The 14275-nt window shown below is 40.9% G+C and overlaps 1 protein-coding gene across 1 annotated transcript in view; it reads left to right on the forward strand.

The window, feature by feature from the left end:
* The window catches only part of map3k1 (mitogen-activated protein kinase kinase kinase 1, E3 ubiquitin protein ligase), an 87433-nt gene that overhangs the window by 52047 nt on the left and 21111 nt on the right, over nt 1-14275 (forward strand). The gene's annotated exons all lie outside the window — the stretch shown is intronic.

Below are 14275 nucleotides of genomic sequence, written 5' to 3' on the forward strand. Positions count from 1 at the left end.
GTAGCAGGTCAGGTAGCATCTATGGAAATGACTAAACAAGTCGACATTTCAGGCTGAGACCTTTCTTGAGGACTGGAAAGGAAGGGGAAAGACAGTAGAATAAAGAGGTGGGGCAATGGGAAGGAAGATAGCTGGAAGGTGATAGGTGAAGCCAGGTGGGTAGAAATGGTAAAAGGCTTGGAGACAAACGAATCTGATGTAAGAAAGAGAAGGAGGAGGGGTCCCAAGGGGAGGTGATATTGAGAAGAGGCCAGATTAGGGAAAAGAAAGAAGGGAGCCGGGGGGGGGTGCGGGGTGGCAGTGGAGGGGGGACAATTTTTCTTTACCCGGATGGAGATATCAATATTCATGCCATCAGGTTGGAGGCTACCCAGGTTGTTAATTGGAACTGACTGGTAGAAAGCAAGCTTGAAATTATTTTGGAATTTGTGAAAGGTACAGTGGACGTTTCGGGCCGAGATGTCAACTGTACCTCTTCCTATAGATGCTGCCTGGCCTGCTGCATTCACCAGCAATTTTTATGTGTGTTGCTTGAAATTCCAGCATCTGCGGATTTCCTCATGTTTAGAATTTGTGATTTTGCTTTTCTTTTGGGTGGTGGAGAAACAATGCTGAGAAGGTACTTGATGTTACAGTCAGGTTGAAAATTAAACATTTAACATCCTAGTAGGCCATGTAACTGCTTCCTAATTTAGTGGAAGCATTAAAATTTTGTTTTCAATTACTGTCCACATTAGAATAGTGGGCTGAAGAAAATAATCTGGCAAAAGTTTACGGTTTTAAAATGATTTCCAATCCAACACATCTATTGTTTTCAAACTCTAATTTACTGATTTTTTTTTTCCACTAATTTCCTGTTTATATGATTTAGTTTTATTGATCAGTTTTGTCACCAGCATTTGCTCATTCCCCCTCTAGGCAAAATAGGTTGAGGCTGCTTATGCTCATAATTTTAATGCAGTGAGAATTGTGTTCATCTAAAATAGAAGACGGAACTGCATTTTTCAACTGGCTATAATGAAAAGGACCCTTAACTATTTATAAAAATCAAATAGTATAAAATAATAGATCTTGTCTATATAGATTTCAAAAGCAAATTAGCTTATGCTGTGTGGGAAGCTTATTAATAAAAGTCACTTGTATGCAATGGAGTGAGACTTTGCATTTTATGTGAAATAACATTGTAAAGTGTCATAAGACATCTTGCAGGGGAATTATTGAGCCATATTAAATGTTAGAACAGGTGAGCAAAAACCTAACCAAATAGATGGGTTTTAAGAAACTTTAAATATGTAAAGTGGGGTAGAGAGATGGAGGTTTAATCAGAGATCTCAGATCTTGGGTCCTTTGCATTTGTAGGGAAAGCCATCTTTCAGCAACAGAATTAAAATTGTGGATTGTCAATGGGCCAGCATTGGATGTAAATATTGCTAATCTGTAGGACAAGATTAAGGAGATGAGGAGCAAGGCCATGGTAAACATTTTAAAATTGCTTCTTGAGTAATTAAAGCTGCTGTGTAAATCAGGTAGGATGGTGGTAATGGTGAATGTAAAACTCTTTGAGTTGTTAGATAGGGTAGAAAGTATGAAGATGAGTTGGGGTAGGAGTTGAATTGGGTATTGTTAAAGGTGGAAATGGGTGGTTTGTTGGCAGAAGTTCATCCGTAGGTCAGTTTAGACACCAAGGGTTCAAACTATCTAGTTCAGCATTGGACACTGACCGAGGACGAGAGTCAGGTGAGTGATTGGGAAATGACTTTGCGGTAATTCCCAAAAGATGGAAATGTGTGCTTGCATAGTATTGGAAGATAGGCCAGTAGAATGACATTTGGGTGATGATGTGGTATTGAGAAAGTTAAATGCCATCAGCAGTATTCTAGAAGCCATCAGTGGATAATGTTAATGAGAGAAGCATATTGATGAAATCTAGAGTATGCATGGAAGTGAAAAGGAAAGATGTTGGTTCTGTGTGATCAGCAAAAGTGGGAACCAAGTGAGTGCAGTCCCAATACAAATGGATGACTGGAGAGGCATTGGATGTCAGAAGCTGTAGACTCGAGGGGAGAGGGAGAGCTGGTTTTCTGTGTAACAGGTAATATTACTTGTAGCTTTGGCAGAGATCTCTAAACCCGGAGAGCATAGTTTTGAGATGAGAGTCTTGTATTTAGAAGGGAGCAGAGAGAATTTAAAAAAAAAACCCACCTGGATGATGGTTCATTGTGGAACATAGCATCTGAAAGCGTTGTGGTAACAGAAACTCTCACAATCTGTGTCTAGCCAAATACATGAATTGCCTCAGCATAGGCTCAGGTACTGGAAAATCGGATTAGTATAGATTGGTTAATTGTTGGCTGTTAGGCCAAACAGCCTAAGCCAGGGGTGGCCAATTTTTTACATTCCATGCATCAATTTTTTCACTCAAGTTCAGATGCGCCTACATCTCTTGTACCCCCATTCAATTCTTGTAAAAATATATTAATATAGAACTCGTGTGTGAAAAAATTGACGCATGGAATGTAAAAGGTTGACCACCCCTGGCCTAAGCCGTATGACTCTGACAATGAGCTGTTTTGCTATTATAACATGGTTAATGCCATATTGGTACTGTGATTTGAGCTGACAGCCTTTTTGGAATTCTGGGAAAGGTGGCTGCAGACATTGGAAGCAACAGTGGCTCTGGATAAAAAGCAGAGGCTGGAATTAGTGTGTTAATTTGCAAGGATACAGAGTTAAGGAATTGGACTTTCCAATGGGGAATAATCACTGCAAATTAAATGGTGAGGGGGGGACCAGAATCAGAGGCCCATGAACTGTTAACAACATTAACTAAGGTGGAAGATGCAAAGGAAAGGCAAGTAATCAAACATCAGCCGTAGACAGGGATGTATAAAGTGAGTTTTGTGTACAGGATAGTGAATCCATCTCAGTATTCATACAGGGATGACTCAAAATGTTCTGCTATCATTTTGTCTCTACATTTGTTACTTGACCCAGTGAGTTTTTGTAAATATGTAGAATACTAAATAAACATTATGCTTCTAGATATCGTAGAAGAAAGCTAATGCCTGATTGTTTCATACTTCATAACTAAATTATGTAAATAGTTCTCATTTACTAAATTTAAGAATGCAGCAATTTTAAGGAAGCTCAAAAGAACTAGAGCTATTCTCAGATAGCAAGATTTAGACATAACAAGCACTCGCAACAGCTCTAAGGTAAATTGATGCAACTTCCAACGATTAATGAGTGAATAAGTAGATGGAGGAAATGCTTGAGAGGGATAATAAATTAGCCATGATAGAATGGTGGAGCAGACTGAATGGGCCAAATGGCCTATTCTGCTGTATCTTGTGGAATGGATTTAAAATTGTATTGCTTGATAATTTTGTTCAGAAATCACTTGGTAGAGATCTTCTGATAAAATAAGATCATTTTTTAAAACCATATCACTTTGGTGCACTTGTGTCTGAGTAGATTCTAACTTAAACGTTGCATTTTGCTAACATTCCTGTATTGCAGTTCAGATAACATTTATTCAGATAAATCTTTACTGTGTCCATTCCATTGGATTAAAAAGTAAGCATACATGACCCAGAAAATCTGGTATCTTAGCAAGTGTTTTCAACACACCCAACAGATGGTGCATAAAAGAGGAAGTTTATTCTGATACCGCACAATTCAGAATGGAAGATGGCTGTGACAGAAGACTTGAAAATCTTAGAGTTTTTTAATGTTATGCCTTACATATTGTATATTATGAAAACCTTGCTCACTATCTGTTGATAGAAAAACAAAGTAACCACTTCCAAGTTGATTTTTTTTTGGTGTGTGTGTCATAATTTGTTTATTTTGTTTTTGCATAGTGAAATGGTTAAATTAAGCCCTGACTTCATGAGTCCTTGACTTGTGAAAGATGGGAATCATTTTAACTAAGCAATTTTCACTTTTTAGGTTAAAAGGGTGAAATTTGAAGCCTCATCTTACATGTTCAGTATTTCAATGTTGTCCTTTTGAATTCTTAGACCTTACTGAGGCTGACATTTGCTTGTGGCATTTTGACTAGAGGGGTTGGCATGCAGGAACAACGAAAAGCATTGTTCATTTAGGTTTGTAACCACGTGTAATACAGAAAGGCTTTTCTATTGCACATTTGTATGGTGCTACATGCTGTAGTAAATAGGAGCACTGAGGCATATAAAGACAACATGTATTAAAATTACTGGTTGCTATTAGAATATGTCAGTCATACGTCAAGTAAAATATTTTTACATAGAAGACAAAGGGCTACCCTTATCTTTCGACAAGACTACATTCATAGACATACATTGAGCTTGAATACAATCAGTATTTGTACAAAATGATCCTCTGTTAATGAAGTGATTGGTATCCTCTAACCCTATGCAAAAATAGAAAATGCAACAAACAGCATTGTTGGGAAGAGAAACAGTTAAATGTTTAAAATCAAGGACCCTTCGTCAGATTATTCCTATACTATGGTGAAGTGGATAACACCAGGATGGAAGTCACAAGGGACTACAGTTGCTGGGGTCTGGAGCTAATTAATCAAGTTTCTGGAGAAACTCAGCAGGTCAGACAGCATCTGTGGAGACGAGGATAGTTGAAGTATTTTAGGGAAAATGAAAGCAGTTGAATCTTGCCCTGCTGTTCTGGATAATAGTGAAAAGTCACTGGAAGAGGATGATGTGGTCAAAAGTGCCAGACAATGGTGATGGGTTGCAGGAGGAATAGATTACATGTTGGCAAATCAAAACGAATTTCATTCATTAGACAAGATTTGTACCAGTACTGTTAAATGCAGACTATAGTCAATACATTGTGTGATTATAATACAATATGCATTAATTTCCATATTCAATATTTTCCGGTATTTAAGATTCACTGTGCTCCAAGTTATTAAAGGCTCACTTTCACTTATTTCCCCCCAAAGATATTAACATTAGGCATGTGGTTCCACAAGTACGAATAAATTCTTGCATCATGATCAAGTGATTTGTTCATGTTTTTAAACAGGTTCATCTATTTGGGTACTATGTATGCATAATCTCAATATACAGTGGCATGCAAAAGTTTGGGCACCCCTAGTCAAAATTTCTGTTACTGTGAATAGTTAAGTGAGTAGAAGATGAACTGATGTCCAAAAGTCATAAAGTTAAAAATGAAACATTCTTTTCAACATTTTAAGCAAGATTAGTGTATTATTTTTGTTTTGTACAATTTTAGAGTGAAAAAAAGGAAAGGAGCACCATGCAAAAGTTTGGGCATCCCAAGAGATTTGGGCTCTCAGATAACTTTTAACAAGGTCTTAGACCTTAATTAGCTTTTTAGGGCTATGGCTTGTTCACAGTTGTCATTAAGAAAGGCCAGGTGATGCAAATTTCAAAGCTTTATAAATACCATGACTCCTCAAACCTTGTCCCAACAATCAGCAGCCATGGGCTCCTCCAAGCAGCTGCCTAGCACTCTGAAAATTAAAATAAATGATGCCCACAAAGCAGGAGAAGGCTATAAGAAGATAGCAAAGCGTTTTCAGTAGCCGTTTCCTCAGTTTGTAATGCAATTAAGATATGGCAGTTAACAGGAACGGTGGAGGTCAAGTTGAGGTCTGGAAGACCAAGAAAACTTTCTGAGAGAACTGCTCATAGGATTGCTAGAAAGGCAAATCAAAACCCCCGTTTGACAGCAAAAGGCCTTCAGGTAGATTTAGCAGACTCTGGAGTGGTGGTGCACTGTTCTACTGTGCAGTGACACCTGCACAAGTATGACCTTCGTGGAAGAGTCATCAGAAGAAAACCTTTCCTGTTTTCTCACCACAGAATTGTGTCAGAAGTTTGCAAGGAACATCTAAGCAAGCCTGATGCATTTTTGAAATAAGTCCAGTGGACTGATGAAGTTAAAATAGAACTTTTTGGCTGCAATGAGCAAAGGTATGTTTGGAGAAAAAAGGGTGCAGAATTTTGTGAAAAGAACCCCTCTGCAACTGTTAAGCACGGGGGTGGATCGATCATGCTTTGGGCTTGTGTTGCAGCCAGTGGCACGGGGAACATTTACTGGTAGAGGGAAGAATGAATTCAATTAAATACCAGCAAATTCCAAAAGCAAATGTTACACCTTCTGTTTAAAAAAAACGCTGAAGATGAAAAGAGGATGGCTTCTACAACAGGATAATGATCCTAAATACACCTTAAAATCCACAGTGGACTACCTCAAGAGGCACAAGCTGAGGGTTTTGCCATGGCCCTAACAGTCCCCCAACCTAAACATCATGGAAAATCTGTGGATAGACCTCAAAGGAACAGTGCATGCAAGAGGGCCCAAGAATCTCACAGAACCAGAAGGCTTTTACAAGGAAGAATGGGCAAAAATCCCCCAAACAAGAATTGAAAGACTCTTAGCTGGCTACAGAAAGCGTTTACAAGCTGTGATACTTGCCAAAGGGAGTGTTACTAAGTACTGACCATACAGGGTGCCCAAACTTTTGCTTCAGGCCCTTTTCCTTTTTTTTTGTTATTTTGAAACTGTAAAAGGTGGAAATAAAAAAAGTAATCTTAAAATATTAAAGAAATGTGTCATCTTTAACTTTATGCCTTTTGGAAATTGGGTCATCTTTTATTCGCTTAGCTATTCACAGTAACAGAAATTTTGACCAGGGTGCCCAAACTCTTGCATGCCACTGTATATTTCCTTTTAAGCAGAATGACTAGGAATCAATCAGGAGCAAGGACCTATCTGAAATGCCCCAGCATGCTGAACCAAATTTGTACGTTCCCTGTCGAATTGAGATTCCCTTAAGATTTCACTGATCTTGTTATTTTTCCAGTTTCTTGTACTTTTTATTCTATAAAATTGTTTTAAATCATTCAATCTGAAAGCAGTGGTTGTAACTAAAAATTAAACTGTATCGCAGGTTCTTTTGTTATTGAAGCAAATTGTGCAGTGGAAGTCCTGTTGTTTTCTGCAGTTCTATATTACTATAATAGAAATTGCGCAATCGTCTATCGCTCTGTATTTTAACTGCTGTTTCTGATCTAGACTCCTTTTTCTCTACAAGTTAAACATTTACTGTTCAGATGTGAAGTGACATTTTTTTTAAAGTCCCTTTAGCCCCTGCATCAATCTGTGGCTTCCCTCTTCACAGGGCGGGAGCCATTTGAAAACTGCGCGTCTTGAGTGAGTTTTATTTGGGCTAATAAAGAGAAGGGAGATGTAAGTGAGGTGGCCATTGTTGGAATGGGCCAGTGTTAAAGTGGTCTGACTTTGGCTTAACAGACTTGGGGAAGCACAGGTGCAGGTTCTAAGTAAGTTCTAGTAGGTTTTTTCCCTCTATTCATACATAGCTGGTGTGCTGAGAATGGAACAAGAGTTAGGGACATGTAACCTTGTGTGAGATGTGGGAATGTTAGGAGATCTCAATTTACCCTGATAACTACATCTGCGTGAAGGGCACCGAGCTGCAGTGTGATAATGAGAATGAGGAGGTGATAGATAAGAGTTACAGGGAGATAGTCTCCCTTACTTTGCAGGAGGTGGGTACCTGGGTGACTGTCGGGAGAAGGAAAGGGAGTAGTCAGCCAGTGTAGAGAACCCCAATAGAGAACCCCAGCAATAATATACTGCTTTGGATATTGTTTAGGGGGGTGGGGAACCTACCAGGGAGAAGCCATAGCACCAGGTTTCTGGCACTGTTTGGCTCTGTGGCTCAGAAGGGAAGGGGGAAAGAAGAGGTGAGCTTTCGTGATGGGGGATTCATTGGTTAGGGGAACAGAAAATGAGCTTTCCATATGGTTTGTTGCCTCCGAGGTGCGAGGGTCATGGTTATTGGGTTGAGTCTGCAGCATTTATAAATGAGAAGATGACCAGCCAGAGGTAGTGGTTCATGTTAGTACATTGACATGGGTAGGATCCTGCAAATTGAATGCAGGGAGTTGAGTGCAAAGTCAGGATCTCCAGGATTGTGATCTCAGTATTGCTACTTGTGCCACGTGTTAGTGAGGCCAGAAGTTAGAAGTTATACATTAATGATTTGGATGAAGGGATTAAAAGTAACATTAGCAAATTTGCAGGTGGCACAAAGCTGGGTGGCAGTGTGAAATGTTCCCGATGTTGGGGGAGTCCAGAGCTAGAGGCCACAGTTTGAGAATAAGGGGTAGGCCATTTAGAACAGAGTTGAGGAAAAACTTTTTCACCAGGAGAGTTGTAGATCTGTGGAATGCTCTGCCTCAGAAGGCAGTGGAGGCTCAATTCTCTAGATGCTTTCAAGAAAGAGTTAGATAGAGCTCTTAATGATAGTGGAGTGAAGGGATATGGGGAGAAGGCAGGAACGGGGTACTGATTGTGGATGATCAGCCATGATCACAGTGAATGGTAGTGCTGGCTTGAAGGGCCGAATGGTGTACTCCTGCACCTATTGTCTATAGTATAATTTAACACATGGCTAAAGATTTGGTGCAGGAGGGAGGGCTTCAGATTATTGGATCATTGGGCTCTCTTCCAGGGAAGGTGAGACCTATACAGAAAGGATAGTAATCCCTTGAACTGGAGGGGGGAACTAATATCTTAGTGGGAAGGCCTGCTAGTGCTGCATGGAGGTGGGGGGGGGGTTAAGCTAGAGTTGCACAGAGATGGGAACCAGAGCGCCAGAACTGGCAGCTCAGTGTTCCAGGTTTCCATTGTTTTTAGATGTGACAGAGTGTGAGGGCTTAAAGGAGGAGGAGTGGCATTAGTAGTCAGGGAAAATGTCATAGCAGTGCTTAGAACAGACTGGAGAGCTTTTCTAATGAGGCTTTCTGGGTAGAACTGAGGAATAAGAAAGATATAACCACATTAATGAGATTATGTTGTAGACCACCCGATAGTCGACGGGATTGAGAGAAGCAAATTTGTAGAGATCCAGACTGTTGCAGGAAACATAACATTGTTATAGTATGTGGTATATTGACTGGGGCTCCCATACTGTAAAAGGGCTTGATGGGAAAGAGTTTGTCAAATGTGTTCAGGAAAGTTTTCTTAACCAGTATGTGGAAGTCCCAATGAGAGAGTGTGCAGTACTTAATCTCCCATTAGGAAATGAGACAGGACAGGTGACAGAAATTTGTGTAGGGGAACACTTGGCATTTGGTGACCATAATGCCATTAGTCTCACGTAATTAGGGGAAATAATAGGTCTGGTCCTCCGGTTCAGTCTAAATTGGAGAGAGGCCAGTTTTGATGGTATCTGAAAGGACATGGCAAGTGTGGATTGGGATGGGGGTTTTTTTCCCTGGCAAAGTTGGTAAATGGGAGGCCTTCAAAAGTGAAATTCTGAAAGTACAGAGTTTGCATGTTCCTGTCAGAATAAAAGGTAAGGATACAGGTTAATGGAACCTTGGTATTTCAGAGATAATGAGTTCCTGGTTAAGAAAAAGATGGAGATGCATAGCAGGTATAGACAGTCTTATGAACAGAAGAATGTTAAAAAATAGGAGCAGGCCTGTCTGGCCCATCGAGCTGCTCCACCATTCAATAATATCATCTCCCCCCTACCTGCCTTTTCCTCATAACCCTTAATTCCCCTACTATGCAAAAATCTATCCAACCTTGTCTTAAATATATTTACCGAGTTAGCCTCCACTGCTTCATTGGGTAATGAATTCTACAGATTCACCATTTTCTGTAAAAAGCAATTCCTTCTCATCGCCATCCTAAATTTACTCCCTCAAATCTTGAGGCTATGCCCCCTCGTTCTAGTCTCACCTACCAGTGGAAACAATTTTCCTACTTCTATCTTACCTATCCCTTTCATAATTTTATATGTTTCTATAAGATCTCCTCTCATCCTTCTAAATTCCAGCACATACAGTCCCAAGTGACTCAATCTTTCTTCATAATCTTAACACCATCATCTCTGGAATCAACTCAGTGAACCTCCTCGGCACTGCCTCCAAACTCAGTATATCCTTCCTCAAATAAGGAGACCAAAAGTGCACCTGGTACTCCAGGTGCGGCCTCATCAGTGCTCTGTATAGTTGCAGCATAACCTCCCTGCTCTTAAATTCAATCCCTCTAGCAATGAAGGTCAGCATTTCACTTGCCTTCTTGATGGCCTGTTGCACCTGCAAACACAACTTTTTGCAATTCATGCACGAGCACACCCAAGTCCTTCTGCACAGCAGCATGCTGCAATCTTTTACCATTTAAATAATAATCTGTTCTTGCATTTTTCCTTCAAAATGGGTGACCGTGCATTTACCAACATTGTTTTCCATCTTCCAGTCCCTTGCCCCACTCATTTATGGTATCTATATCTCTGCTGACTCTTCTCATCTTCTGCACAATTTGCTTTTCCACTCATTTACTATCATCAGCAAACTTAGATACACTACACTTGGTCCCCTCTTCCAGATTATGAATGTATATCGTGAACGATTGCGGACCCAGCACCGACCCTTGCGACACACCACTCACCACTGATTGCCAACCAGAGTAACACCCATGTATCCCAACTCTGCTTTCAATTGGTTAACCAATTCTCTATCCATGCTAATACATCGCCCCAACTCCATGTATCCTTACCATACGGATCAGTCTTTTATGTGGCACTTTATCGAAAGCCTTCTGGAAATCCAAGTGTATATAACTCCATCTGTTCCCCTCTATCCACTGTGCTTGTTATATCTTCAAAGAACTGTGGTAAGTTTGTCAAACAGGACCTGCCTTTGCTGAATCCATGCTATGCTTGCCTGATGGATCCATTTTCTTTTCCAGATGCCTTGCTATTTCTTCTTTAATGATAACTTCAGGTATTTCTCCCAACTACAGATGTTAAACTAACTGGTCTGTAGTTACCTGCCTTTTGCCTACATGCTTTTTTGAACAGTGGTGTGACATTCGCGTTCTTCCAATCTGCTGGGACCTGCCCAGTGTCCAGAAACTTTAGTAAATTATCACCAAAGCCTCTACTATAACTTATTTCTTTCAGTACTCTGAGATGCACTCCATCCGGAGCAAAGGACTTGTCTATCTTCAGGCCCACAAATTTGCTCAGCATGACCACTTTAATGATAACTATTGTATCAAGGTCTTCACCTCCCATCACATCCATATCATCTTTCTTCGGCATGTTAGACGTGTCCTCCACCGTGAAAACTGACATAAAGTAGTCATTCAAAGGCTTGGTCGTTTCCTCACTACCCAATATAAATTCCCCATTCTCATCCTCCAAGGGTCCTGCGTTCATTTTGGCTACCCTCTTCCGCTTTATTTAATTACAAATACTTTTACTACCAGTTTTTATATTTTGTGCTAGTTTATTTTCAAATTAGGTGCTGGAGTATTAGGAAGACAAGAGAATACTTAAGGAAGTCAGGAGGGCTGAAAGAAGACATGAGGTCTCCCTGGCAGTCAAGGTGAAGGAGAATCGTAAGGGCTTCTACAGATACATTAAGAGCAAAAGGATAGCAAAGGACTAAATTGATCCTCTGGAAGATCTGAGTGGTAATTGTGTGGAGCCGAGACAGATGAGGGAGATCTTAAATGGATTTTTAAATCTGTATTTACTCAGGAGATGGACGTAGTCTATAGATGTGAGACAATGCAGCAGCGAGGTTGTGGACCCTAAGTGGGTTACAGAGAAGGTGGTGTCTGCTGTGTTGAGGCAAATTAGGGTGGAGAAATCCCCAGGGCGTGATGAGGTGTTCTCTCGGACCCTGTGGGAGGCTAGTACAGAAATTGCAGGGACCCTAGCAGAGATATTTAAAGCATCCTTAGCAACGGGGGAGGTGTCAGGATTGGAGGATAGCTAATGTTGTTCTGTTGTTTGAGAATGGCTCTAAGAATAAGCCAGAAAATGATGGGCCGGTGAACCTGACATCAGTATAAGAAAATTATTGGAAGGTATTCTAAGGATCCTGATAACCCAATTTATAAAGTATTTGGATAGACAACAACTGATTAGAAATAGTCAACATGGCAGTGTGCATGGTAAGCCATGTTAAACAAAACTGAGTTTTTTTTTGAGGAGGCTACTTGGAAAGCAAGTCCTCTGACAAAATCGCACATAGAAGGTTGGTCAAGAAGGTTTAGTCCATTGGCATTCAAAATGAGATAATAAATTGGATTAGAATTTGGCTTCGTGAAAGAAGCCACAAAGAGATGGTTGCCTCTCTGAGTGGAAGCCTGCGGCTAGTGGTGTGCCACAGCAATTGGCGCTGGATCCTTCGTTGTTTATCATCCAAATCATTGATCTCTATTACAATGTGGTACATTTGATCTGCAAATTTGCAGATGACACCAAGATTGGGAATGTAGTGGACAGCGAGGAAGACTCGAAGCTTGCAGCTGGATCTGGACCTGTTGGAAATTAACGTAGACAAGTGTGAGGTGTGGTACTTTGGGAGGACCAACCAGGGTAGGTCTTGCATGGTGAGCAGAAGGGTACTGAAGAGTGCTATTGAACAGAGGGATTTGGGAATACAGATCCATAATTCCTAAAAAGTAACATCACGCGTGGATAGGATTGTAAAGAAGGCTTTTGATGCATTGGCCTTCATAACTCAATGAGTACAGGAGATGGGATGTTATGTTGAAATTGTATAAGGTGTTGGTGAAGCCTAATTTTATAGCACTGTGTGCACTTTTGGTTACCTACTTAAAGGAACGATGTAACTAAGATTTAAAGAATTCATAGAAAAGGTACAAGGAGGTTGCCGAGACTTGAGTACGTGAGTTATAGGTTAAGGTTGAAAGGGTTCATTCTTTATTCCCTAGAACGTAGAAGATTGAGGGGAGATTTGATAGAGGTATACATTGTTGGAGTGGTCCAGCTTTGACTCAACAGGCTTGGGTAAGCAGGTAGAGGTTCTAAGTAAGCAAGAAAGAATATTTCTGCTAAGTGTTTTTTTTCCCCTTTTAGTACATGGCTAGGCTGCTGAGAATAGATCCAAGGTCGTGGTATGTTCCTTGTGTGAGATGTGGGAAATTTGGGAGACGGTAGAGTCTCCTTGATAACTACATCTGCATGAAGTACATCAAGCTGCAACTCCTTTGAGACCGTGTTAAGGAATTGGAGCTGCAGCTCAATGTCCTTCAGCTCATACGGGAGAATGAGGAGGTGATAAATAGATGCTACAGGGAGGTAGTCACAACCAAACTGGTGAAGGCAGGTGCCTGGGTGACTGTCAGAATAGGGAAAGGGAATAGGTGGAGAGTGCAGGATACAGCTGTGGCTGTACCCCACAGAACGGAATCCTGATGATGGGTCTCAGTCCGAAACGTCTACTGTACTCTTTTCCATAGTTGCTGCCAGGCCTGCTGAGTTCCCCCAGCATTTTGTGTGTTGCCTGTCTTTCCAGAACCTGCAGATCTTCTCTGGTGGTTCCGTAAAGGTTAACCTGCTGATTGAGTCGGTGAGAAGGAAGGCCAATGCAATGTTAGCATTCATTTCCAGAATACAAAAACAAAGATATAATTCTGGGGCTTTATAAGCCATTGGTTAGACCATAGATGAGAATTTTGAGCAATTTTGGGCCCCTTATCTAAGAAAGGAAGTGTCGGCATTGGAGAGAGTCCGGGAATGAAAGAGTAACATATGAGGAGTATTAGATGGCTCTGGGCCTATACTTTGTGAAGTTTAGAAGAATCAGGGGAGAAACCTCATTGACACCTATTGGCTATTGAAAGCAACGCACTTAAAAGTTGCTGGTGAATGCAGCAGGCCAGGCAGCATTTACAGGAAGAGGTACATTCGACGTTTTGGGCCGAGACCCTTCATCAGGACTAACTGAAAGAAGAGATAAACTCCCGTCGAAGAGCAGATTTAAACTTCTTCAGTGTAGGCATCACCGGAAGGTCTGGATAGAATGGAGAGGATGTGGAGAGGATGTTTTCTGTAATGGGTGAGTCTGGGGCCAGAGGGCACAGCCTCAGAATTGAGGGACGTCCATTTAGAACTGAGGTGAGAAAAAAATTTCTTTAGCTTGAGGGTGGTGCATCCGTGGAATTACTTGCCACAGATAGCTGTGCAGTCCAAGTTATTGGCTATGTTTAAGGCGGAGGTTAATGGGTTCTTGATTAATCCGGACATCAAAGGTTCTGGGAAGAAGGCAGAAGAATAGCATTGAGAGGGATAATAAATGAGCCATGATGCAATGATGGAGCAGACTGGATGGACCGAATGGCCTGGTTTTGCTCCTTGGTCTTATGGTCTAAATTATAATGGGTGTAGATAGGATAAATGGAAGCAGGTTTTGTCCACTGAGTTTGGGTGAGACTGGAATAGAAA

The sequence above is a fragment of the Mobula hypostoma genome, chromosome 3 (assembly GCF_963921235.1).
Source record: "Mobula hypostoma chromosome 3, sMobHyp1.1, whole genome shotgun sequence".
Taxonomy (NCBI): Eukaryota; Metazoa; Chordata; class Chondrichthyes; order Myliobatiformes; family Myliobatidae; genus Mobula; species Mobula hypostoma.